The sequence below is a fragment of the Macrotis lagotis genome, chromosome 5, assembly GCF_037893015.1.
Source record: "Macrotis lagotis isolate mMagLag1 chromosome 5, bilby.v1.9.chrom.fasta, whole genome shotgun sequence".
NCBI classification, from domain to species: Eukaryota; Metazoa; Chordata; class Mammalia; order Peramelemorphia; family Peramelidae; genus Macrotis; species Macrotis lagotis.
In genome coordinates, this window is record NC_133662.1 from 218,897,750 (window position 1) to 218,910,991 (window position 13,242).

Consider the following 13,242-nt stretch of genomic DNA (forward strand, 5'->3'; position numbering starts at 1 on the left):
CATATTTGTAGGCTCTGGTAGAGCAGGTCAGTTCTATTAACATTGTACATAGCTAGCTAGTGACAGAGCAGAAAAGCTGCAGAAATTGTAGGCGTGGAGTCAAAAGCCTAACAGACATATGAAAATTCCTGTGGTCTAGGGTAGGGTTGGAGAACAGCTGAAGGAAAATTCCAGAGGTAGCCTTATGACATCACTTACTCCAAAGGAAACATAGATTATAATAGGGGTGCTTTAATTTCCACTAGACAACGTTCTGATATACTAATTACACATTTAAATGTTTATTATTCATATTTATTATGAGTACTCCATGCAGCTAGATAGAGCTCTGAGTCTGGAGTAAGAAAGACCCGAGTTCAAATCTGATCTCAGATTCTTGCTAGTTATGTGACTCTGGGCAAATTATTTAACTTTTGTTGCCTCCATCTATAGATTCTTCATCTATGAAATGAAACTAATAATAACACCTACCAATTGAGATATTTATAAAGCACTTTATAAACCTCAAATTGTTATACAAATGCTAGCTATCATTATTTTTTATGTAATGCTTTAAGATTTTCATGCATTTTCCACACCACAATGCAGTCAGATAATGAGGGTGGGGGTGGGGAGGCAGAAAGCTATGATGAGGACAGTGGTCCAGACCTATGATTAAATTGATGCAAGAAACTCCCATTGAGGGCATTTCCTGCACTTGCTAGAGATTAACCACTCATCTATAATGTATAGTCTTGAGAAGTTGCCTGGGGTTCCAAAAGGATAAGTGATTTGTCCATGATCTCAGAGCTAATGCATCAGAGACAAGACAGACTTTCAGATTTCAAAGTCAGTCTTCTGTTTACCACATCTTTTATACACACACATACACATACACACATACACACACACACACAGTGAGAGAAAGAGAGAAATCTGATATTTCTCTTACAAGAAATCTCATACAGATTTGAGAATCAGAGAGGATGAGTGATTTACCCACCATCACACAGTTAACAAGTATTTGAGATTCATTTGAGATTCATTTCTAAGCCACAAAAGTCCAGGATTTTTTCCATTCCATTGCTTTTCCAATTATGATATCACAGACTGCAAGTCCAACTGCCATCTTAGTCCTCGAGTCTTCACCTCATTGCATTTTTCACTGTGGCAAAAGAAAAATGGAAATCATGACTAGAGAGTTTTCCTTCATCTACAAAGGTTACAGAAAGTATAGAAAAGTAGGTTTAGGGGCGGCTAGGTGGCACAGTGGATAGAGCACCAGCCCTGGAGTCAGGAGGATCTGAGTTCAAATCTGACCTCAGACACTTAATAATTACCTGGCCATGTGGCCTTGGGCAAGCCACTTAACCCCATTGCCTTACAAAAACTAAAAAGAAAAAAAAAAAGGAGGTTTAATAAGTAATAAGGCATACTGTTAGGGTTGGTTTTCCAAGACCAGTGACAAAGCTGGAGTATTTTTTTGCCACGGTTCTGCTCAGGCCTAGTGTAGCACATTTCCCTAGTAAACTAGGAAATGTGAGAAACACTTTGACTTATGAAATAATATCTAGCATTTATATAGTGCTTTATGGGCAGTTAAATGGTACAGTAGCTAGAGTATAAGCTCTAGAGGCAAGAAGGCACATCTTCCTGGGTTCAAATCTGATCTTAGACACTAGTTGTGTGGTCCTGGGCAAGTCACTTCAATCTGATTCGGTTTCCTTATCTATAAAATAAGATGAAGAAGGAAACAGCAAACTTCTCATATCTTTGCCAAGAAAGGGTTGGCAAAGCACTATACATATGATATCTCATTTGATCCTCACAAGAAACCTGGAAGGAAGGTACAGTTATTGTCTCCATTTTACAGATGAGGAAACTGAGGCTGTGAGAGCTGTTCCCCCGAAGTTACACGGCTAGTGAAGTGTCTGCAGTAGGATTCAAATGCAGATCCTCCTGACTTTATTCACTGCATTATTTAACCATAGAGTGAACCTTGTACTGTGGATTGACAAGAACAAGAACATGGGATTTGAAGTCTTGAGACCTCAGTTCAAGAGTCATCTTTACTACTTATAACCTATGTCACATTCACTTGATGGATTACTTACTAGTATGTGATTATGGGCAAGTCAATTATTTTCACTTGTGAGGATAAAATTAAGTAATTTCCTTAAAACATTTTCTAAACCTTAAAGCGTCATTATGTGTCCCAAAGTCATTTTAAGTATGAGCTTTTTCAGAAGTTGAACTCAATGACCCTTAACCCAAAGTCCCTTTTACCACTAAATTCTATGAATACTTTGTTGACTGCAGCTAATCTAACTGCCTTGGGACAAGATGGATTTCTTCTTCCTCTCTGGGTGGTCAGCAAAGGCTGGCTGACCATTTGTTGAATCTAAAATAGAGGGGTTTCGGGTTGGATTGCATGACTTCTAAGATTCTTTCTTTGATTCTGTGATTCTGATTCTGGCCACAAACTAATGGGAAAATAGTATTTGTTCTTCAGATCCCTTTACTAAAATGCCTTTCTCTAGTCTCCAAAAGAAGCACTATTCTTAGCTTTAAATCTAATCTCGTCTCAGATCCTCTTTATGAGAGTTTTGGGGTGTTTTTGTTAGTAGTGGCAGTGGTTCTGTTTGTTTGCAGTGGGAGGAAGAATAACTTTAATCTGTTGTATTCTGAAACACAACTGTTTTGTCTAAGTCTGCAAGTAAGATGGGTCTCTCTGGTTCTATAAATAGACTCTTCCCCATCAGCATCTGCTGAGATAGAGATGCCTCTGTTGCCTTGTCCCCCAGAAGGTGGTACAACATAACTTGGTCCCAGGATCTTTGATGGAATCAAGTGCATTTTAATGATAGAGATGAGTAATTGTTGACTAAAAGAAGGGGGAAATATCTTTTCTAATAAAAGAATATTTGATCTTTTAATATTTCATCCCCAATGTAAATAATCTATAGTGCTATAATTAAAATGTGTATCTTTAAGTGCACATTAGTACCATTAAGGCGGTCGGTCAGTTCTACAACATTAATTCCAGAGGCCCAGTGTTTACTGGCTTCCTGGCCTCTCCCAGCACAGCAGTGTTCAACCTCCAAATGTGCACACATTGATTACCTGGCAGACACTTAGTAGCTGTCCATTCAAAGACCCAGAACTCAGCGGATGAATGAAAACTGTCAAATGGCTGAATGTTTATGTCTCTCACCAGGAAGGCAGAATAGAGAAGAAGCAATGCAGGAAAAGCAGAGAAGGCAAAGCAATATAAGCCTCTCGCTCCTGGAGAAATAGAGCTCTCCCCTGATTCCATTACCTGGTGAATGAGGCCAAGCAAATGTGGGGTTGGAAGGGTAATTGCAATAAGCAATGGGTGTGAGACTGCTAATTAGAAAAATGTCCCTGGACTGGCTGGTTATTTTTCTTCCCCATTTGTTTATTTGTTTATAAGCCATTAGTTGCTTCCTTAAAGGGCTGTTCGTTTTTGCTCTGTTTTCCCAGATAGAGAATGAGTGCTAAATGACCATTACCCATGATTCCTGGCTAATTCCTCCAAAAGATAATATATCTGAAATAAAGGACAATCTAGGATCCTGACAGATCTTTGCCAATCCCATGCTGCCTATGTGAAAGGTAAATTGCTAGCAACTCTTCCTTATACAACCCCTTTTCTTCCCAGAGAAAATAGAAAGAAAAAAAATCCCTTCATTTACCCCTCCAAGTGAGGATTTAGGTTTAAAAAAAAATCAACTTCACAAATTAAGACATGTTTTAACATGAGGTCTTGTGAGAAAGCACCAGGGGATTTTGGTGGACTACTTTCTCAAGAGGAGTCAACCACAGTGTGCTACCCATTCCCTGATAAGAGAGGGGATGGATTCAAAGTGCAAAAAAGGATCTATATTTTTGGACATAGTCAATGAGTGTATTTGTTTCATTTAATTATGTTTATTATTATTTTTAATTGGGAGAGGGATTTAGCAGAAAAAGGAGGGAGAAACAGAGATGTGCTCTAACCAAAAAGCAATTATTAAATTCTCAGGATGAATATTTACACTTTAGAAATTAGGGCTTGGGGATGTCTAGGTGGTGCAGTGGATAAAACATAGGCCCTGGAGTCAGGAGTCCATGAGTTCAAATCCAGCCTCTGACACTTAAATAATTACCTAGCTGTATGGCCTTGGGCAAGCCACTTAACCCCATAGCCTTGCAAAATCCTAAAAAAAAAAAAATTAGGGCTTGATTTGTTGTTTTTGTTGATTGTCTGGGATTAAGAAAAGATAAAATAACTTTTAATATAAAATAAAGGTAAAAGTATGCTCTGCATACATTTTCCCCCAAAGAACCAGTTGTTAACTATTTGCTAGTATACTGCCAGGATATATCCAAAACAAAAAAAGAAAGAAAGAAAGAAAGAAAGAAAGAAAGAAAGAAAGAAAGAAAGAAAGAAAGAAAAGATGCATTGATATAATTTTTAACTGAACAGAAAAGAAATCTGGGAAGAAATGTAAGCATGACAACTTTAAAACCAACATGTTAGATTTATTATATACTTTTTAAAAGCAAGCTGTATGAGATAGAGATTCATAGTTTTATTTTCAATCCTATTTTCTGCTCTTTTTATATGAAAGAGCTTATGTCGGTTGGAATTTATGAAGGTCAGGATAATAAAAACTATAAACAAGTTTTTAAAAATTTGTTAAGGCACAGAATTTTTAAAAATTATTCCTCATCTTGTATCGTTCCTTCTTCACACCTGTCTCAAATGAAGAGGTGACCCTTCTTCTTGCAAAAGGTAACCCTTTTACATGTAAAAGTGACCCCCATTTCATTCCCTCTTCTCTAAGTTAATTGCCCTTTCTATCATCCCTTCTCCCTCTCTAATAATCTTCATTCTCTCTTTGACTACTGGCTGCTTCCTTTCAGCCTATAAACTCATCCATGTTCCCCACTACCTTCAAAATAACTCTCATTTGATCCATCCACAGCTGCAAGCTAACATCTCATATCTCTCTACCCTTTACCACTAAACTCCTTGGAGAACTACCCTCTTTTAAACTCTTTGAAGACTAGCTTCCAACCTCATCGTTCTACTAAAATGACTCTCTTCAAAGTTACTAGAGCTCTAAATTGCCAATCCTCATCTTTTTTTTGACCTCTTTGCCAATCATTCTTTTCCTTAATAGTTTCTTCTCTCTACGTTTTCTGACACTGTTCCACCCCCCCCCCCTTTTTCTCCTTCTACAAATCATACTTTCCTTTTTAGACAGACTCCTTTACTGGACTTAATCTAGGAGAGTCTAACTAACCATTGGCACTCTTGAACTGATGATTACACCTTTGAGAAGAAGGTTAGGAAATACTGGGTTGTTTCATTCTGTGGTCAGATATCACATGCGGACACTTGCCTGGCCCTGATCATGCTCTATGATGTCTCACTGATAATGGAGGAAAAGAAACCAATTCAAGACTGAGATTCCCTCAGAGACCAGACCATCACCAATTGTCCTCTTTTTTATCAATCAAGCCACAGAGTGGAATAGTTTTGGTAAAGGATGTGAGGATGCCTTGCACAGTACGCCCCTAACTAGAATAAACAGAATTGTGCAAGTCAAGTCACTAATCACTTGGTTGGTCAGCATGGGCCTCTTCAATACCAAAGAATGACTAGAAGTAGTGAGGACTCTGTCCCAACTCTCTTCTCTTCTCTCTCTATATATTACTTTGTTCAGTGATGTCATTACCCATGGACTCAATTATTATCTATACAAATAACTCTCATGTCTATTTATCCCCTATCCTCTTTATTAGTCTCCATATTACACTTCCAACTTTCTATTAGACATCTCAGACTGAATGTCCCATACGTATTTTAAATTCAGCTTCTCCAAAACTGAAATCATTATCTTCCTTTAAATCTTCCCCACCACCCCCCATTACTGTTGAGATCACCACCATCTTTCCAGTAATCCAGGCTCCAAAACTAGTTATTCACGACTCCTCACTCTTTCTTACATATTCAATCTGTTGACTCATACTGTCGATTCTATCTCATATCATGCTAACACTGCCACTACTCTGGCAGAGGTTCCCCTCACTTTCCCTTCTGGATTATTTCAATAGCCTTCTGTTTGGTCTCCCTACCTCAAGTCTTTTCCCACTCCAGTCCATCCTGCACTCAGATGTCAAAATAATTCTCATGAAGTTGCAGATCTGACCATGAGGAACACATACACACCCACTTGTTCAATATCGCCTCTAAGATTGATTATAAAATCTGTTGTTGGCTTTTAAAGTCTTTCACAATCTGATCCCTTTCTATCTTTCCAGTCTTCTTTCGTTTAATTCCTCCTCATGTATTCTACTATCCTGTGAAACTGGTCTCCTTGCTGTTCCTACCCCAAAACAATGTCTCTAGATAGAGTACATTTTCACTGGCTGTCTCTCATGTCTAGAATATTCTTTTTCCTCATCTCTTCCCCCCAACTTCCTCACTTCCTTCAATTCTCAGCTCAACTCCTATGTTCTCAGAGCAGCCTTTACTGATTCCCCCTTCAGACTAATCTTTTCCCTCTGAGACTCCCTCCACTTACCCCTGAATAGATCATATATGTACATAGAAGTTTGTATGTTGCCTTTTCCTTGAGGGATGACCTTCTTGAGAACAAAGGATGGGCCTACTTTTCCTCTGTATCCTCAGAGCTGGCCCATGATAAATGCTTAATCAATAACTATAACCTTAGGCTACATTAATCATTCAAATCTGGGAATTTTTGTCAAGTCCCTTTTTAAAAAAAAAAATCATAATTTCATGTCCAGAGGGAGGGAAGTGAGAGTGCTTGGTTTTACCCAGTCAGACAAGAGCTGAAGTATTGTTTTTAATTCTTGATTGAGAATTGATTGTTGTCCTTCATAATCAAAGAAGATCATGACATCAAATGAATGATAACATAACGTGAACATTATGTTGATTATAGTAAGGGGTACTATATTTTAGAAAAGCTAAGACATTAAACAGATTGGGATTGAGGGGAGGCACTTCAAACCATGGCATAATGGAATTAAAGGGACTGGGGAATATTTAGCCTGAAGAAAGTAAGTTTGGGACAATCACAATTACTTCAAATATTCAGAGGTGGTTTGAGAGCTTAACTCTATAAAGCAGAAGCAAGACCCAAGATGAAAATATCCCTTTCTCTTACTCTAGAAAAAAATAATCAAATCACTTCCACCATGGCTATTAAAAAAATAGCAAATTTTTTAAAAATCTACTTCCCTGTAGTTCCACTCACAATCACTGAGACTGTCTGGCTCCCACTCCCCTCTATGTGCTGTATTCTTTCACTAAAATGTAAGCTCCCTGAGAGCCAAGTCTGTCTCACTTTGTACCCCTAAGTGTCTCTTATAGTACCTGATACATAGAAAACATTTTAATACATACTTGATGGCTGATTGACAGATTCGGGACTTTGTAATAATAATAGCTTACATTAGTTTAGCTAAGCATTAAAGTTTTAAAAGCATTTTTGTCACAATACTCCCATAAGATAGGGTTCTGTCAGAACTGGTGTTAGACATTCACATTGAAGAAACTCCTCTTAACCACTATAGATTTGCATCTGCTCTGCAATTTGTAGAGGGTTAGCTGTCAAGAACAGTGAGAGGACAAGTAGCTTACCACAGAGTTACAGACTCAGTTGTTTTCATCGTTCATCCTTTCTTTTTTGAAGAGGATCAATGAAATCATGATGTGATGTCTTGACTTGTGGATAAATTGGATTTCAGTGAGACAGAATTGCCTCCCTCTCTTTTCCACTTTATAAAAATCCAGTAGCAAGACAAAAGTCAGGATGACTGGCAATGGCCTAGGAAGCAGTGGATGAATTTGCTCAAGGCACTCCACAGCACTTGCCTCACATATGGAACAAATTGTTCCCATCTGCCAATCTGCCAAGGGAAATCTTCTCGTGTTTGGGATAGGCCTGACCCTAATTCACCAATAGGTTTGAAATTTGTTGATTAGCATCAACCTAGTCTAGCCTATCTGCCCAAGACTCATCTTCATGACTTCAAATCCAGCCTCAGACGCTTACCTGATCAAGTCAGTTAACCCAGTTTGTCTCAGTTTCCTCATCTGTAAAATAAACTGGAGAAGGAAAACAAACACTTTCAGTATTTTTGTCAAGAAAAATGTCAAATGAGGTCACAGAAGAATTGGATAAGGATGAACAATAAAAAACATTACAGAACCCGTAGGTATTCTATGGAGTACTTAAATTTGGTCTTTCCAGTTTCTAGGCTAATTCTCTAATCATTATACCATACCATCTTTCTAGATATTACAGTTTTTATTCTTCTCTACTTTTGAGTGTCAGAGAAGTAAAAGTACTTGCCTCTGGTCACATAAATAGTGCATCCAGAATAAGAGTGGACTCCTTCAAGAGGTGGTGAGTTCCCCATTCATGGAAGTCTTCAAATAGAGGTTAAATGACAGACAGACACTTATCAGGAATGTTTATCTCAACATTAAAGGTTATGCCAACATTTAAAGGTTATGACTACTTCTGTGATTTTAAGAGTCGCAAAAATTTATATTTCCATTAAGTTCAGAAAAAAATCCTCTCACAACCAAAACTCTTCCCAATTACCCCCTGGCATGTTGGGGAACGTGAAGGGCTATATTGTAGTGGAGTTCTAAATCCTGATTCGTTCACTCTATGGTTGTGAATGAACACATTATCTCTCTGGGCCCCAGTTTCCTCTGGGTTTTTTTGAAAGCAGATCTGGAATTGCTCTATAGTTTAAGGTCTTAAAAAGTTTCCTGGAAACATGACAAAGTTAAATGACTTGCCCAACGTCACACAGCCCATATGTGTTGGAGGGAATACTTGAGCACAGGTCTTCCTGTGACTCTTTATACACACCACCACAATGCCTCTTGACTGTGAAAGAGAACAATTCAACTTGAACTGCCTGTCTCATAGGGTTGTTAGGATTATATCCTCAAACCCCAAACTGTTATTACTTTCTTAGCATACACAAAAACTGGTCACTGGATGCACAACAAAGCAACAGACTTCAGCAGAAAGAAACAACAAAGAACTTAAGAAATATTTCCTTTCTGTCCAGTGCAAAGTGATTGCCTCAGTGAGTGTTCTGAGGCTACTTCAATCTTCCTAAATTAGACATGCTATTTCAAAAGATGGGGTGCTGACCCCAGAGTAATTTCTGCTGTTCAGGGACAGAGTGAAGAAATGAAAAGAAAAAATGAGGAGCAGAAATTAGCTCTGTCCTGTTTGAGTAGTGGAAAGAGCAAAGGAAGTGTGTGATCAGGCAAAGACAGAAGAGAGGAGACCCTCAAGGGATACACATGAAGAAGGAATGGGCAATCAAATCAGTCATGTTGGATTCTTGGCCTCATTCATCTCTTGATGCAATAACACCAAGAAGCAACAATCTCCTCCTACCTTGCTGTAATAGCTAGAACTGCCTTCTGAATTTATTGCATGCTTCCTGACCATGGTTCCCTCCATCCTTGCAGGAATTTTCTGGTAGCCATTTCTTTTCCCTTACAGATCCAATGAAAACCTCTTGGATGCTGAAAAAGGAATACTTTTACAAAATATCAGAAAAGATCAAATTAAAAAACAGTGTCTTGAACTTCAGAAACAAGTAGAACTCCCAGAGTATAGCCTCTCTCCTTGCAAGATAAAAGGACAAAGAGCCCCCATTCAAATGATCACTGATCCATCAATAATCATTGGTCCATACAGCTTATTTTAAGGTGGGGAAAAGTCCAGTTAAGCACACACTGGGAAACTCTACCAAATGAGTTACTTCCTGGAAGGGAAACAGATCCTTCATCTATCCTAATACCCTGTTCTCCCCAGTCCAAAGCAAGAAACACAGAGATTAAACTTGTTCTACAGAAATCATTTCCCAGATGTCATGATTCATCCTTTTAGTACACGAGAGAGGAATAGTCTCAGTGTGCTATCATGGGGCCTGACCTAAAAAGAATTTTGAAATTCTTAGTGAAAAAATAAATAAATAAATTTAAAAACCATTTAAGCAAATCTTTCCCTTTGTCCAGTCTAAAAATGGTTCTTATAACCACGGTCTTCACTTCCCCCTTCAGTCCATGTCATAACCTCCAAAGCTCCTGGAATTTCTTCCTCTTGAGAAGCTCCAACTTGAGCCATCAGAACACTGGTTTAAACAAAGCCTAGACAATCTCTGCATTGCAAGGTCGCTCCTCCAAAAGGTTTGTTTCCTCTATTATTCACAAGATCATGGCCACAAAGAGGTAGGGTAGGAGGAATTTCTGAAACATTTTGGCAGGTGCTCAGGAACAAAACTTATAATGCTGATTAGAGTTTCTAACACTCTGATGCAAATTTAACTTTTGCATATTTATGGCTTATTCCCAATGAAATCAAGCATCTGAGGAACCTGAACTGAAAACAGGATACCTCAAAGAGAGGTGGAGGCATCTAGTCCAAGCCTTTCATTTTAGAGACCAAAAAAGCCTGTATTGAATAAGAAGCATCCGGGAAATATTTGGTTTTGTAGAAATTGGGTAGACAGAAATCCAAAGGTCTCAGTCAGGGATGTCTATAGGTACCATTTGGGTCTCCAGACTCAGAAATATGACAAAGACAATCTAGCTCAATCAGATGCTAAAGCAACAGAGGGAGAAAGACATCTCCAGTAGATGGTCATAAAGGGTGATAGTACACCTGAGGGAAGTAGCAGCCTCGGTCCTTTCAAGGTAGGGGGAAACTCTGGGGAGTTGGCAATGGACTGGGCAATATGGAGGACTTCCATAGGAAGGAAGTATCCTTCTAACCCTATGCTAATACCCAGTGAACCCATGCTAGATATAGTCAAGACTAGAACTCTAGCTTAATCTACAAGAAACTCAAAAGAGTTCGTGCATATTTTGGGGCAAAAAAAAAACATTTGTTACAAAAATCCAACCATTGTTTTCTCTTCCAAAACTATAATAAAACATCCCCTAGAAAATTCACTGAAGAAAGTCATTTTCTCTGGTTATTTGCTTGTTTTTCAGTAAGGCTGGGATATCTAAATAGGAATAACTCAGGTTCTCTAAGAGAACTCCAATGATCTGACTGTCCATCTAGAGATCTTAGTGACCAACAGCAATAATGCATCATCATTATCATCATCATCATCATCTCTAAAGTACTTAAGGTCTTAAGCACTTTAAAATATCATCTAATTTGATCCTCACAACCGCCCTGTTTAGTAGGTGTTGTAATTATCCTAACAATTGAGGAAATGGAGGCAGACAAAGGCTAAGTGACTTGCTCAAGGTCCTACAGATAATAAATGTCTGAGAACACATTTGAACTGAGATTTTCCTGAATCCAGGCCAGGTGCTTTGAGCACTATGGCACCCTATGAAGTAAGCCTGGAGGTCAAAAACAAAAACAGTCCCTACCTTCAAGAAGCTTCCATTCTTCTGGAACTGAATGATTTGTACAAATATAAGTAAATTATATATACCCATATACATATGATACATATAAATACATGTGTGTATCTATTTACATGTGGACATATACACATACTTATATATACAGAGTATAAACATATAAGTAAAAATTCTATAAATTTGTGGTAAAGAAAGAGCTATAATTTAGGATAGGAGGGAAGATCAGAAAAGATTTTGTATAAGAGGTAGCAACTGAGTCAAACCTTCAAAGAAGCTAGGAGATCCAAGAGGCAAAAGTAAGGAGTGCCTTCTAGATGGGGGAGACCCAACCTATGACAAGGCCCACAGATAGGAAATAGCAAGAAGACAAATTTGACTAGCATATAAAATGCATGACAAGATTAACACAAAATAAGATATAGATATTTCAAACTAATTTCACATAATGAAAATAACCTCTAATCTCAATATGTATAATTTACTTATCTAATTACATATTATATTCTGTCCCCCTCCTTCCTCCAGCAAGTTACTTGCAAGGAAGGGCTATTTTCATTGTTTCCTGTGATTCCAACAGATATGCTATGCATTGGGCATATCATAAGCATTAAAATAAATCTTTTAAAATTGAATTGAATTGAATAAGTTGGAAAGGTAGGCTATAGCCAGATTTCATATTTATAGCTCAAACATGGGGGTTTTTATTTTCTATGACAATGATAAGAGGGAGCCACTGTAACTTCTTGAGGATGGGGTTGACGTGGTCAAAACTGTGGATCAAATGAAGTCAATCTGTGAAAGAATGGGGTTGTTGGTGTAGACATTCATACTTTATTATTCCATTACTAAATTTAGTACTGCAAAGAAACAAAATAAAACCCTTCAAAAAATGCTTGGCTTGTTACAACCCAATTCCTGAGATTCCATATTTGAACTTTATGAATTTCAAGTGCAAACAATTTTCCATGTAGTGGAGATGTGAATTCATTTAGAATACTTGTTAACTTAATTACGTGACTGAGCTAATTACACATTTTAACTTCGGGGAAGGTCGAGTGAGCAAGCAGGTGGGGGTGGTTGGCTTCATTTCCCCAGGATCTATCGCTAGTGATTTATTTTAGAAAAATGCATCTCTAATTAGGTGTGAATAACGTGTGATTTATCCCATGTGACCAACATGCTGTAACTAAAGCTTTAGTAGTGCTAGGAGAAAAAAAAAATCAAATTCCAGGGTAATAAATCAGCAAGAAGTCGGTGTCACTGGGCAGACACAATAGTCTTTGCCTTCATGTTCCTTAAAGCCTGCAACTTCATCTGGGCAATCTTTTCTGGCTGAGTTTCTTCTACTTGACAGCAGTTTGAGGGTATGACATATGAAGATGCTAAGTCTACATTGAAACTCATGGAGGCCTAAAGCACTGAATCACAGATTACCCTGTGACACTTTTAAAATGGGCCGGGGAAGGAGGAGATTTTTTCTCTGTTCCATACTCTCCTGAAACCAAATGAGGAAATCAAACTGATTCACAATCTCCATAAATGTTTGTATTTACTGATGTAGAGTTCATAATTGCAAGTCTTTCATTGATATACAATTCAATTTAATTCTAAAAATATTGATTGAGAGTCTATATGTGCAAGGTAAGAAATAGAGATGGGCTAGTGATGTAGTGGGAGTGGGGGGTAGCTGTTAAACAGCCTAAATGCTCCATTGATAATTATACAATGTCAAAAGATATAAATTATGGGAGGGAATAGAGGAACATCTTGTGGGATAGGAGGTTGTGAATAGTCTGTGATCT

At 38.0% G+C, this 13,242-nt stretch overlaps 1 long non-coding RNA gene across 2 annotated transcripts in view; it reads right to left on the bottom strand.

Moving 5' to 3' along the window:
- Window positions 1-984: 984 nt before the first annotated feature.
- The window catches only part of LOC141490063 (uncharacterized), a 91,450-nt gene continuing 79,192 nt past the window's right edge, over window positions 985-13,242 (bottom strand). For both annotated transcript variants that reach the window (XR_012469055.1, XR_012469056.1), the window contains 2 exons: window positions 8,076-8,128; window positions 985-1,144 (listed from right to left, as the gene is read on the bottom strand). This is a non-coding gene — a long non-coding RNA (uncharacterized LOC141490063). The remainder of the gene's footprint in view (window positions 1,145-8,075; window positions 8,129-13,242) is intronic.